This window comes from Chiloscyllium punctatum, chromosome 50 (assembly GCF_047496795.1).
Source record: "Chiloscyllium punctatum isolate Juve2018m chromosome 50, sChiPun1.3, whole genome shotgun sequence".
In the NCBI taxonomy this organism is placed as follows: domain Eukaryota; kingdom Metazoa; phylum Chordata; class Chondrichthyes; order Orectolobiformes; family Hemiscylliidae; genus Chiloscyllium; species Chiloscyllium punctatum.
In genome coordinates, this window is record NC_092788.1 from 7,645,124 (window position 1) to 7,658,450 (window position 13,327).

Consider the following 13,327-nt stretch of genomic DNA (forward strand, 5'->3'; position numbering starts at 1 on the left):
CTCGCCCTACGGTCCAAACATTGACGAAATCATTGTCTATATATTGTCATCAAATTCACGGCGACCGCGGCTGGTTTCTGTAGTGTAGTGGTCATCACGTTCGCCTAACACGCGAAAGGTCCCTAGTTTGAAACTGGGCAGAAACTGCTTTGTTCGTCAACTGCAGCCTTTCACATGGACAAGAACGGAGCTTTCTTGCTTGCTTTCCCATCTGCAAACCTGCCTTCGAATTTGCTTGAAAGAATCTGCTCTCGTAGTGAAATGTAAGGCAACTCCATTTAATTACTGTGTAAAGCATTATAAAGTTTTTCTCCAACCTGGTTCTGATGCATATGCCATTCTGTTTGAGAGTGTCCTTGCCGCGTTCTGATCCTTCCACGAAAAGCAGTATCGCATTTGCATTCCTTGCGCAGGCGGCCCGGTTCAAAGGCAGGGAAGAAGCTGCTGCGCTGGTGTCACAGCGCACCACGGATTCCTGAACTTGTCTGTCTGTCAAATGTACCCCAAAGTCGTCTCTGAAAGGCCTCATTTGGAAGCTGTCTGTCGTTATTCAACGCGCGAGAGTTGGTACCAGATTCCTGAATCATATTTTGGGGCAGTTCGCACGTTAGTGGCTCATTCAATCAGCAACAGCAATGAAATAATTTACACTCTCAGAGGAACCTTTGAACTTGTGCTTTCATAGCGCCGCTAATATTAAGGTGCGCCCCGAGATCTAAGCCATGTTGGAACTGAAACGGAGGAATCGACAGAGAGGCTACAGAATGACATCGCATCCATTTGGTTTTCTTTAAATCACTGACGAGCAGGAAAATGTAAAAGGGGAGAGCGAGTGGGGAAGTGAGGCGGTTGCAGCTCTGGTAAAAGTCCTTCTTTGTGATTCACTCCGCAAACAGAGACTTGAAGGTGACTCAGAGGCGTGTGAGCTCTTCACATCGAGATCAAAAAGCACTCAAGGGCAGTTAGCACCTCTTCCGGAGTGGGGGTGGGGTGAGGTAATTACCTTTTGACTTCTGTTACTATGTTCAGAAACTGCCTTTTCGATTGACTTGAACAGAAACTGCATTTCCAATAAGCACCATGGAAGTTAGCAAAATTTATTGAATCGCTTCTCGTCGATTCCCGCACAGGTTTCCGACTCAGTTGGTATCCACGTGGCTCATGTCCAGGAGTGAACATCTCTGCAGCAAATTGCACGGTTAAAGTAAAAGGCACGGAAAGTGGCATCTCGAACCGGCCCCGAGGTCAGAGCATGCTCACAATGTGATCTGTCGTTCTCGGATTGTAATGCGACCTCCGGTTTTAGGGTGGAGAACATTCTTTGGGACCCTTCTTCTGCAAAACAGACACAGTGACTGAATAAATGCTGCACGGTTTGATGTGGAACACGGCCTGCTCAGCTTTGTGCATTTTCCCTGTAGTCAGGTGTGATTCGTGTTCCGTGTAAACGTGAAAGTCGTCCTGTTTCGAGCAATGTGTGAAATCATTTAGCAAAGCAAGAATCGAAATTGTAGTAATGTCTAGCAGCTCATGGTTATTTGACCGAAGTGTCCAAGTGTCTCTGCTGTCATGATCGCGTTCGCCTCCCGCGCGGAAAATCGCAAACAGCTCTGCTGTTCCAAAGCGATTTGTGCTTTTACTGGAACCGAATGGAGACTATTATTTCATCGCCGTTGTGAAACAAAGTCCTGCGGTGACTCGACTCGTCGTTATTTGGTTTTCTGTCCAATGGGAAAATCGTTCCAATGAATTTCGGTGTCATATGTTATTGAATTTCTCCCATTTCCTTCATTTCCGTCCTGGAGACATCAGAAGGAAAAGGTAATCTAATCGAGACTGTGAATGGTGAAATTCACTTTTTATGGCCCGTTCTTATGATGTTCTTTCTATCTCTCTTTTCAGCATTGTCTGGAAAGTGGTGGTGCACTAACGCTGCAGTATGTTTGAAAGAGCAGTTTGGAATTGCCCTGTTGTTAGTTGTGAGATTACTTTATGACTCATGCCCTCGGACTGTGACACATTTAGCATTCATGCATCTCTCTGTCTGAAAATGCATTCGGCATGCCAGTTTTGTTTGTGTTCCGTGAAAAATGCTTTCTGTTTTGCGATTCGCTCAGCACATTACGAGTTAACAGGGTTTCTGAGGTAACTTCGAGCAGCAAAACTCCTCAATTGAGGTCTTGGAAAATTTCACGGAGTATGGTCAGTCGGGGCAAAATTAAGGAAGTTGTTCGTATCTGCAGTGTTTCACAATACTACCTTTCCCGTGAGCAGTCGAACAGACTAAACGATTGTGCCACAGACTGCGATGGAAAACTCCGCTAAAAAGTAATCCTTTAAAGCCGGTGTTAGCAACACGACGTTATGGGGGTACACGGCGTGGAAACAGATATTTAGGTGTATCTCATCCATGCTCACCACATAACCAAAATTAAACAAGTCCCGTTCCCCAGCATTTGGCCCCAATCCCTCTAAACCCATCCTGTCCAGAAACTCATCCGATTACCTTTGCAATTTTCTGAGTGTAATAGCCTTCTCCACTTCCTCTGGGAGCTCATTCCATACACGCACAACCTTCTGTGTGGGAAATGTGCCTCAGGTCGTTTGTCAATTTCAGCCCACTCACCTTAAACCTATGCTCTCGAGTTTTCAACTCACCCCAATTTGGGTAAAACACAGAAATACTCAGTTTACAACCCTTCCATAAGATCGTATCGCAGCCGTTCCGCTGCAGGGAAAGTCGTCCCAGCTTATTCCACCTCGCCCTACGGTCCAAACATTGACGAAATCATTGTCTATATATTGTCATCAATCTCACGGCGGCCGCGGCTGGTTTCTGTAGTGTAGTGGTCATCACGTTCGCCTAACACGCGAAAGGTCCCTAGTTCGAAACTGGGCAGAAACTGCTTTGTTCGTCAACTGCAGCCTTTTACATGGACAAGAACGGAGCTTTCTTGCTTGCTTTCCCATCTGCAAACCTGCCTTCGAATTTGCTTGAAAGAATCTGCTCTCGTAGTGAAATGTAAGGCAACTCCATTTAATTACTGTGTAAAGCATTATAAAGATTTTCTCCAACCTGGTTCTGATGCATATGCCATTCTGTTTGAGAGTGTCCTTGCCGCGTTCTGATCCTTCCACGAAAAGCAGTACCGCATTTGCATTCCTTGCGCAGGCGGCCCGGTTCAAAGGCAGGGAAGAAGCTGCTGCGCTGGTGTCACAGCGCACCACGGATTCCTGAACTTGTCTGTCTGTCAAATGTACCCCAATGTCGTGTCTGAAAGGCCTCATTTGGAAGCTGTCTGTCGTTATTCAACGCGCGAGAGTTGGTACCAGATTCCTGAATCATATTTTGGGGCAGTTCGCACGTTAGTGGCTCATTCAATCAGCAACAGCAATGAAATAATTTACACTCTCATAGGAACCTTTGAACTTGTGCTTTCATAGCGCCGCTAATATTAAGGTGCGCCCCGAGATCTAAGCCATGTTGGAACTGAAACGGAGGAATCGACAGAGAGGCTACAGAATGACATCGCATCCATTTGGTTTTCTTTAAATCACTGACGAGCAGGAAAATGTAAAAGGGGAGAGCGAGTGGGGAAGTGAGGCGGTTGCAGCTCTGGTAAAAGTCCTTCTTTGTGATTCACTCCGCAAACAGAGACTTGAAGGTGACTCAGAGGCGTGTGAGCTCTTCACATCGAGATCAAAAAGCACTCAAGGGCAGTTAGCACCTCTTCCGGAGTGGGGGTGGGGTGAGGTAATTACCTTTTGACTTCTGTTACTATGTTCAGAAACTGCCTTTTCGATTGACTTGAACAGAAACTGCATTTCCAATAAGCACCATGGAAGTTAGCAAAATTTATTGAATCGCTTCTCGTCGATTCCCGCACAGGTTTCCGACTCAGTTGGTATCCACGTGGCTCATGTCCAGGAGTGAACATCTCTGCAGCAAATTGCACGGTTAAAGTAAAAGGCACGGAAAGTGGCATCTCGAACCGGCCCCGAGGTCAGAGCATGCTCACAATGTGATCTGTCGTTCTCGGATTGTAATGCGACCTCCGGTTTTAGGGTGGAGAACATTCTTTGGGACCCTTCTTCTGCAAAACAGACACAGTGACTGAATAAATGCTGCACGGTTTGATGTGGAACACGGCCTGCTCAGCTTTGTGCATTTTCCCTGTAGTCAGGTGTGTTTCGTGTTCCGTGTAAACGTGAAAGTCGTCCTGTTTCGAGCAATGTGTGAAATCATTTAGCAAAGCAAGAATCGAAATTGTAGTAATGTCTAGCAGCTCATGGGTATTTGACCGAAGTGTCCAAGTGTCTCTGCTGTCATGATCGCGTTCGCCTCCCGCGCGGAAAATCGCAAACAGCTCTGCTGTTCCAAAGCGATTTGTGCTTTTACTGGAACCGAATGGAGACTATTATTTCATCGCCGTTGTGAAACAAAGTCCTGCGGTGACTCGACTCGTCGTTATTTGGTTTTGTGTCCAATGGGAAAATCGTTCCAATGAATTTCGGTGTCATATGTTATTGAATTTCTCCCATTTCCTTCATTTTCGTCCTGGAGACATCAGAAGGAAAAGGTAATCTAATCGAGACTGTGAATGGTGAAATTCACTTTTTATGGCCCGTTCTTATGATGTTCTTTCTATCTCTCTTTTCAGCATTGTCTGGAAAGTGGTGGTGCACTAACGCTGCAGTATGTTTGAAAGAGCAGTATGGAATTGCCCTGTTGTTAGTTGTGAGATTACTTTATGACTCATGCCCTCGGACTGTGACACATTTAGCATTCATGCATCTCTCTGTCTGAAAATGCATTCGGCATGCCAGTTTTGTTTGTGTTCCGTGAAAAATGCTTTCTGTTTTGCGATTCGCTCAGCACATTACGAGTTAACAGGGTTTCTGAGGTAACTTCGAGCATCAAAACTCCTCAATTGAGGTCTTGGAAAATTTCATATGGTCAGTCGGGGCAAAATTAAGGAAGTTGTTCGTATCTGCAGTGTTTCACAATACTACCTTTCCCGTGAGCAGTCGAACAGACTAAACGATTGTGCCACAGACAGCGATGGAAAACTCCGCTAAAAAGTAATCCTTTAAAGCCAGTGTTAGCAACAAGACGTTATGGGGGTACACGGCGTGGAAACAGATATTTAGGTGTATCTCATCCATGCTCACCACATAACCAAAATTAAACAAGTCCCGTTCCCCAGCATTTGGCCCCAATCCCTCTAAACCCATCCTGTCCAGAAACTCATCCGATTACCTTTGCAATTTTCTGAGTGTAATAGCCTCCTCCACTTCCTCTGGGAGCTCATTCCATACACGCACAACCTTCTGTGTGGGAAATGTGCCTCAGGTCGTTTGTCAATTTCAGCCCACTCACCTTAAACCTATGCTCTCGAGTTTTCAACTCACCCCAATTTGGGTAAAACACAGAAATACTCAGTTTACAACCCTTCCATAAGATCATATCGCAGCCGTTCCGCTGCAGGGAAAGTCGTCCCAGCTTATTCCAACTCGCCCTACGGTCCAAACATTGACGAAATCATTGTCTATATATTGTCATCAATTTCACGGCGACCGCGGCTGGTTTCTGTAGTGTAGTGGTCATCACGTTCGCCTAACACGCGAAAGGTCCCTAGTTCGAAACTGGGCAGAAACTGCTTTGTTCGTCAACTGCAGCCTTTTACATGGTCAAGAACGGAGCTTTCTTGCTTGCTTTCCCATCTGCAAACCTGCCTTCGAATTTGCTTGAAAGAATCTGCTCTCGTAGTGAAATGTAAGGCAACTCCATTTAATTACTGTGTAAAGCATTATAAAGTTTTCCTCCAACCTGGTTCTGATGCATATGCCATTCTGTTTGAGAGTGTCCTTGCCGCGTTCTGATCCTTCCACGAAAAGCAGTACCGCATTTGCATTCCTTGCGCAGGCGGCCCGGTTCAAAGGCAGGGAAGAAGCTGCTGCGCTGGTGTCACAGCGCACCACGGATTCCTGAACTTGTCTGTCTGTCAAATGTACCCCAAAGTCGTCTCTGAAAGGCCTCATTTGGAAGCTGTCTGTCGTTATTCAACGCGCGAGAGTTGGTACCAGATTCCTGAATCATATTTTGGGGCAGTTCGCACGTTAGTGGCTCATTCAATCAGCAACAGCAATGAAATAATTTACACTCTCAGAGGAACCTTTGAACTTGTGCTTTCATAGCGCCGCTAATATTAAGGTGCGCCCCGAGATCTAAGCCATGTTGGAACTGAAACGGAGGAATCGACAGAGAGGCTACAGAATGACATCGCATCCATTTGGTTTTCTTTAAATCACTGACGAGCAGGAAAATGTAAAAGGGGAGAGCGAGTGGGGAAGTGAGGCGGTTGCAGCTCTGGTAAAAGTCCTTCTTTGTGATTCACTCCGCAAACAGAGACTTGAAGGTGACTCAGAGGCGTGTGAGCTCTTCACATCGAGATCAAAAAGCACTCAAGGGCAGTTAGCACCTCTTCCGGAGTGGGGGTGGGGTGAGGTAATTACCTTTTGACTTCTGTTACTATGTTCAGAAACTGCCTTTTCGATTGACTTGAACAGAAACTGCATTTCCAATAAGCACCATGGAAGTTAGCAAAATTTATTGAATCGCTTCTCGTCGATTCCCGCACAGGTTTCCGACTCAGTTGGTATCCACGTGGCTCATGTCCAGGAGTGAACATCTCTGCAGCAAATTGCACGGTTAAAGTAAAAGGCACGGAAAGTGGCATCTCGAACCGGCCCCGAGGTCAGAGCATGCTCACAATGTGATCTGTCGTTCTCGGATTGTAATGCGACCTCCGGTTTTAGGGTGGAGAACATTCTTTGGGACCCTTCTTCTGCAAAACAGACACAGTGACTGAATAAATGCTGCACGGTTTGATGTGGAACACGGCCTGCTCAGCTTTGTGCATTTTCCCTGTAGTCAGGTGTGTTTCGTGTTCCGTGTAAACGTGAAAGTCGTCCTGTTTCGAGCAATGTGTGAAATCATTTAGCAAAGCAAGAATCGAAATTGTAGTAATGTCTAGCAGCTCATGGTTATTTGACCGAAGTATCCAAGTGTCTCTGCTGTCATGATCGCGTTCGCCTCCCGCGCGGAAAATCGCAAACAGCTCTGCTGTTCCAAAGCGATTTGTGCTTTTACTGGAACCGAATGGAGACTATTATTTCATCGCCGTTGTGAAACAAAGTCCTGCGGTGACTCGACTCGTCGTTATTTGGTTTTCTGTCCAATGGGAAAATCGTTCCAATGAATTTCGGTGTCATATGTTATTGAATTTCTCCCATTTCCTTCATTTCCGTCCTGGAGACATCAGAAGGAAAAGGTAATCTAATCGAGACTGTGAATGGTGAAATTCTCTTTTTATGGCCCGTTCTTATGATGTTCTTTCTATCTCTCTTTTCAGCATTGTCTGGAAAGTGGTGGTGCACTAACGCTGCAGTATGTTTGAAAGAGTAGTTTGGAATTGCCCTGTTGTTAGTTGTGAGATTACTTTATGACTCATGCCCTCGGACTGTGACACATTTAGCATTCATGCATCTCTCTGTCTGAAAATGCATTCGGCATGCCAGTTTTGTTTGTGTTCCGTGAAAAATGCTTTCTGTTTTGCGATTCGCTCAGCACATTACGAGTTAACAGGGTTTCTGAGGTAACTTCGAGCAGCAAAACTCCTCAATTGAGGTCTGGGAAAATTTCACGGAGTATGGTCAGTCGGGGCAAAATTAAGGAAGTTGTTCGTATCTGCAGTGTTTCACAGTACTACCTTTCCCGTGAGCAGTCGAACAGACTAAACGATTGTGCCACAGACTGCGATGGAAAACTCCGCTAAAAAGTAATCCTTTAAAGCCAGTGTTAGCAACAAGACGTTATGGGGGTACACGGCGTGGAAACAGATATTTAGGTGTATCTCATCCATGCTCACCACATAACCAAAATTAAACAAGTCCCGTTCCCCAGCATTTGGCCCCAATCCCTCTAAACCTATCCTGCCCAGAAACTCATCCGATTACCTTTGCAATTTTCTGAGTGTAATAGCCTCCTCCACTTCCTCTGGGAGCTCATTCCATACACGCACAACCTTCTGTGTGGGAAATGTGCCTCAGGTCGTTTGTCAATTTCAGCCCACTCACCTTAAACCTATGCTCTCGAGTTTTCAACTCACCCCAATTTGGGTAAAACACAGACATACTCAGTTTACAACCCTTCCATAAGATCATATCGCAGCCGTTCCGCTGCAGGGAAAGTCGTCCCAGCTTATTCCACCTCGCCCTACGGTCCAAACATTGACGAAATCATTGTCTATATATTGTCATCAATTTCACGGCGACCGCGGCTGGTTTCTGTAGTGTAGTGGTCATCACGTTCGCCTAACACGCGAAAGGTCCCTAGTTCGAAACTGGGCAGAAACTGCTTTGTTCGTCAACTGCAGCCTTTTACATGGACAAGAACGGAGCTTTCTTGCTTGCTTTCCCATCTGCAAACCTGCCTTCGAATTTGCTTGAAAGAATCTGCTCTCGTAGTGAAATGTAAGGCAACTCCATTTAATTACTGTGTAAAGCATTATAAAGTTTTTCTCCAACCTGGTTCTGATGCATATGCCATTCTGTTTGAGAGTGTCCTTGCCGCGTTCTGATCCTTCCACGAAAAGCAGTACCGCATTTGCATTCCTTGCGCAGGCGGCCCGGTTCAAAGGCAGGGAAGAAGCTGCTGCGCTGGTGTCACAGCGCACCACGGATTCCTGAACTTGTCTGTCTGTCAAATGTACCCCAATGTCGTCTCTGAAAGGCCTCATTTGGAAGCTGTCTGTCGTTATTCAACGCGCGAGAGTTGGTACCAGATTCCTGAATCATATTTTGGGGCAGTTCGCACGTTAGTGGCTCATTCAATCAGCAACAGCAATGAAATAATTTACACTCTCAGAGGAACCTTTGAACTTGTGCTTTCATAGCGCCGCTAATATTAAGGTGCGCCCCGAGATCTAAGCCATGTTGGAACTGAAACGGAGGAATCGACAGAGAGGCTACAGAATGACATCGCATCCATTTGGTTTTCTTTAAATCACTGACGAGCAGGAAAATGTAAAAGGGGAGAGCGAGTGGGGAAGTGAGGCGGTTGCAGCTCTGGTAAAAGTCCTTCTTTGTGATTCACTCCGCAAACAGAGACTTGAAGGTGACTCAGAGGCGTGTGAGCTCTTCACATCGAGATCAAAAAGCACTCAAGGGCAGTTAGCACCTCTTCCGGAGTGGGGGTGGGGTCAGGTAATTACCTTTTGACTTCTGTTACTATGTTCAGAAACTGCCTTTTCGATTGACTTGAACAGAAACTGCATTTCCAATAAGCACCATGGAAGTTAGCACAATTTATTGAATCGCTTCTCGTCGATTCCCGCACAGGTTTCCGACTCAGTTGGTATCCACGTGGCTCATGTCCAGGAGTGAACATCTCTGCAGCAAATTGCACGGTTAAAGTAAAAGGCACGGAAAGTGGCATCTCGAACCGGCCCCGAGGTCAGAGCATGCTCACAATGTGATGTGTCGTTCTCGGATTGTAATGCGACCTCCGGTTTTAGGGTGGAGAACATTCTTTGGGACCCTTCTTCTGCAAAACAGACACAGTGACTGAATAAATGCTGCACGGTTTGATGTGGAACACGGCCTGCTCAGCTTTGTGCATTTTCCCTGTAGTCAGGTGTGTTTCGTGTTCCGTGTAAACGTGAAAGTCGTCCTGTTTCGAGCAATGTGTGAAATCATTTAGCAAAGCAAGAATCGAAATTGTAGTAATGTCTAGCAGCTCATGGTTATTTGACCGAAGTGTCCAAGTGTCTCTGCTGTCATGATCGCGTTCGCCTCCCGCGCGGAAAATCGCAAACAGCTCTGCTGTTCCAAAGCGATTTGTGCTTTTACTGGAACCGAATGGAGACTATTATTTCATCGCCGTTGTGAAACAAAGTCCTGCGGTGACTCGACTCGTCGTTATTTGGTTTTCTGTCCAATGGGAAAATCGTTCCAATGAATTTCGGTGTCATATGTTATTGAATTTCTCCCATTTCCTTCATTTCCGTCCTGGAGACATCAGAAGGAAAAGGTAATCTAATCGAGACTGTGAATGGTGAAATTCACTTTTTATGGCCCGTTCTTATGATGTTCTTTCTATCTCTCTTTTCAGCATTGTCTGGAAAGTGGTGGTGCACTAACGCTGCAGTATGTTTGAAAGAGCAGTACGGAATTGCCCTGTTGTTAGTTGTGAGATTACTTTATGACTCATGCCCTCGGACTGTGACACATTTAGCATTCATGCATCTCTCTGTCTGAAAATGCATTCGGCATGCCAGTTTTGTTTGTGTTCCGTGAAAAATGCTTTCTGTTTTGCGATTCGCTCAGCACATTACGAGTTAACAGGGTTTCTGAGGTAACTTCGAGCATCAAAACTCCTCAATTGAGGTCTTGGAAAATTTCATATGGTCAGTCGGGGCAAAATTAAGGAAGTTGTTCGTATCTGCAGTGTTTCACAATACTACCTTTCCCGTGAGCAGTCGAACAGACTAAACGATTGTGCCACAGACAGCGATGGAAAACTCCGCTAAAAAGTAATCCTTTAAAGCCAGTGTTAGCAACAAGACGTTATGGGGGTACACGGCGTGGAAACAGATATTTAGGTGTATCTCATCCATGCTCACCACATAACCAAAATTAAACAAGTCCCGTTCCCCAGCATTTGGCCCCAATCCCTCTAAACCCATCCTGTCCAGAAACTCATCCGATTACCTTTGCAATTTTCTGAGTGTAATAGCCTCCTCCACTTCCTCTGGGAGCTCATTCCATACACGCACAACCTTCTGTGTGGGAAATGTGCCTCAGGTCGTTTGTCAATTTCAGCCCACTCACCTTAAACCTATGCTCTCGAGTTTTCAACTCACCCCAATTTGGGTAAAACACAGAAATACTCAGTTTACAACCCTTCCATAAGATCATATCGCAGCCGTTCCGCTGCAGGGAAAGTCGTCCCAGCTTATTCCACCTCGCCCTACGGTCCAAACATTGACGAAATCATTGTCTATATATTGTCATCAATTTCACGGCGACCGCGGCTGGTTTCTGTAGTGTAGTGGTCATCACGTTCGCCTAACACGCGAAAGGTACCTAGTTCGAAACTGGGCAGAAACTGCTTTGTTCGTCAACTGCAGCCTTTTACATGGACAAGAACGGAGCTTTCTTGCTTGCTTTCCCATCTGCAAACCTGCCTTCGAATTTGCTTGAAAGAATCTGCTCTCGTAGTGAAATGTAAGGCAACTCCATTTAATTACTGTGTAAAGCATTATAAAGTTTTTCTCCAACCTGGTTCTGATGCATATGCCATTCTGTTTGAGAGTGTCCTTGCCGCGTTCTGATCCTTCCACGAAAAGCAGTACCGCATTTGCATTCCTTGCGCAGGCGGCCCGGTTCAAAGGCAGGGAAGAAGCTGCTGCGCTGGTGTCACAGCGCACCACGGATTCCTGAACTTGTCTGTCTGTCAAATGTACCCCAATGTCGTCTCTGAAAGGCCTCATTTGGAAGCTGTCTGTCGTTATTCAACGCGCGAGAGTTGGTACCAGATTCCTGAATCATATTTTGGGGCAGTTCGCACGTTAGTGGCTCATTCAATCAGCAACAGCAATGAAATAATTTACACTCTCAGAGGAACCTTTGAACTTGTGCTTTCATAGCGCCGCTAATATTAAGGTGCGCCCCGAGATCTAAGCCATGTTGGAACTGAAACGGAGGAATCGACAGAGAGGCTACAGAATGACATCGCATCCATTTGGTTTTCTTTAAATCACTGACGAGCAGGAAAATGTAAAAGGGGAGAGCGAGTGGGGAAGTGAGGCGGTTGCAGCTCTGGTAAAAGTCCTTCTTTGTGATTCACTCCGCAAACAGAGACTTGAAGGTGACTCAGAGGCGTGTGAGCTCTTCACATCGAGATCAAAAAGCACTCAAGGGCAGTTAGCACCTCTTCCGGAGTGGGGGTGGGGTCAGGTAATTACCTTTTGACTTCTGTTACTATGTTCAGAAACTGCCTTTTCGATTGACTTGAACAGAAACTGCATTTCCAATAAGCACCATGGAAGTTAGCACAATTTATTGAATCGCTTCTCGTCGATTCCCGCACAGGTTTCCGACTCAGTTGGTATCCACGTGGCTCATGTCCAGGAGTGAACATCTCTGCAGCAAATTGCACGGTTAAAGTAAAAGGCACGGAAAGTGGCATCTCGAACCGGCCCCGAGGTCAGAGCATGATCACAATGTGATGTGTCGTTCTCGGATTGTAATGCGACCTCCGGTTTTAGGGTGGAGAACATTCTTTGGGACCCTTCTTCTGCAAAACAGACACAGTGACTGAATAAATGCTGCACGGTTTGATGTGGAACACGGCCTGCTCAGCTTTGTGCATTTTCCCTGTAGTCAGGTGTGTTTCGTGTTCCGTGTAAACGTGAAAGTCGTCCTGTTTCGAGCAATGTGTGAAATCATTTAGCAAAGCAAGAATCGAAATTGTAGTAATGTCTAGCAGCTCATGGTTATTTGACCGAAGTGTCCAAGTGTCTCTGCTGTCATGATCGCGTTCGCCTCCCGCGCGGAAAATCGCAAACAGCTCTGCTGTTCCAAAGCGATTTGTGCTTTTACTGGAACCGAATGGAGACTATTATTTCATCGCCGTTGTGAAACAAAGTCCTGCGGTGACTCGACTCGTCGTTATTTGGTTTTCTGTCCAATGGGAAAATCGTTCCAATGAATTTCGGTGTCATATGTTATTGAATTTCTCCCATTTCCTTCATTTCCGTCCTGGAGACATCAGAAGGAAAAGGTAATCTAATCGAGACTGTGAATGGTGAAATTCACTTTTTATGGCCCGTTCTTATGATGTTCTTTCTATCTCTCTTTTCAGCATTGTCTGGAAAGTGGTGGTGCACTAACGCTGCAGTATGTTTGAAAGAGCAGTATGGAATTGCCCTGTTGTTAGTTGTGAGATTACTTTATGACTCATGCCCTCGGACTGTGACACATTTAGCATTCATGCATCTCTCTGTCTGAAAATGCATTCGGCATGCCAGTTTTGTTTGTGTTCCGTGAAAAATGCTTTCTGTTTTGCGATTCGCTCAGCACATTACGAGTTAACAGGGTTTCTGAGGTAACTTCGAGCATCAAAACTCCTCAATTGAGGTCTTGGAAAATTTCATATGGTCAGTCGGGGCAAAATTAAGGAAGTTGTTCGTATCTGCAGTGTTTCACAATACTACCTTTCCCGTGAGCAGTCGAACAGACTAAACGATTGTGCCACAGACAG

At 45.7% G+C, this 13,327-nt stretch overlaps 3 non-coding genes across 3 annotated transcripts; all 3 read left to right on the plus strand.

Moving 5' to 3' along the window:
* The first annotated feature begins 2,832 nt into the window (after positions 1–2,832).
* On the plus strand, positions 2,833–2,905 carry trnav-aac (transfer RNA valine (anticodon AAC)). Its single transcript has one exon. It is a non-coding gene; the product is annotated as a tRNA-Val (tRNA).
* A 2,681-nt stretch (positions 2,906–5,586) lies between these two features.
* On the plus strand, positions 5,587–5,659 carry trnav-aac (transfer RNA valine (anticodon AAC)). Its single transcript has one exon. It is a non-coding gene; the product is annotated as a tRNA-Val (tRNA).
* Positions 5,660–8,345: 2,686 nt separating this feature from the next.
* On the plus strand, positions 8,346–8,418 carry trnav-aac (transfer RNA valine (anticodon AAC)). The gene has a single exon. It is a non-coding gene; the product is annotated as a tRNA-Val (tRNA).
* Positions 8,419–13,327: the final 4,909 nt, after the last annotated feature.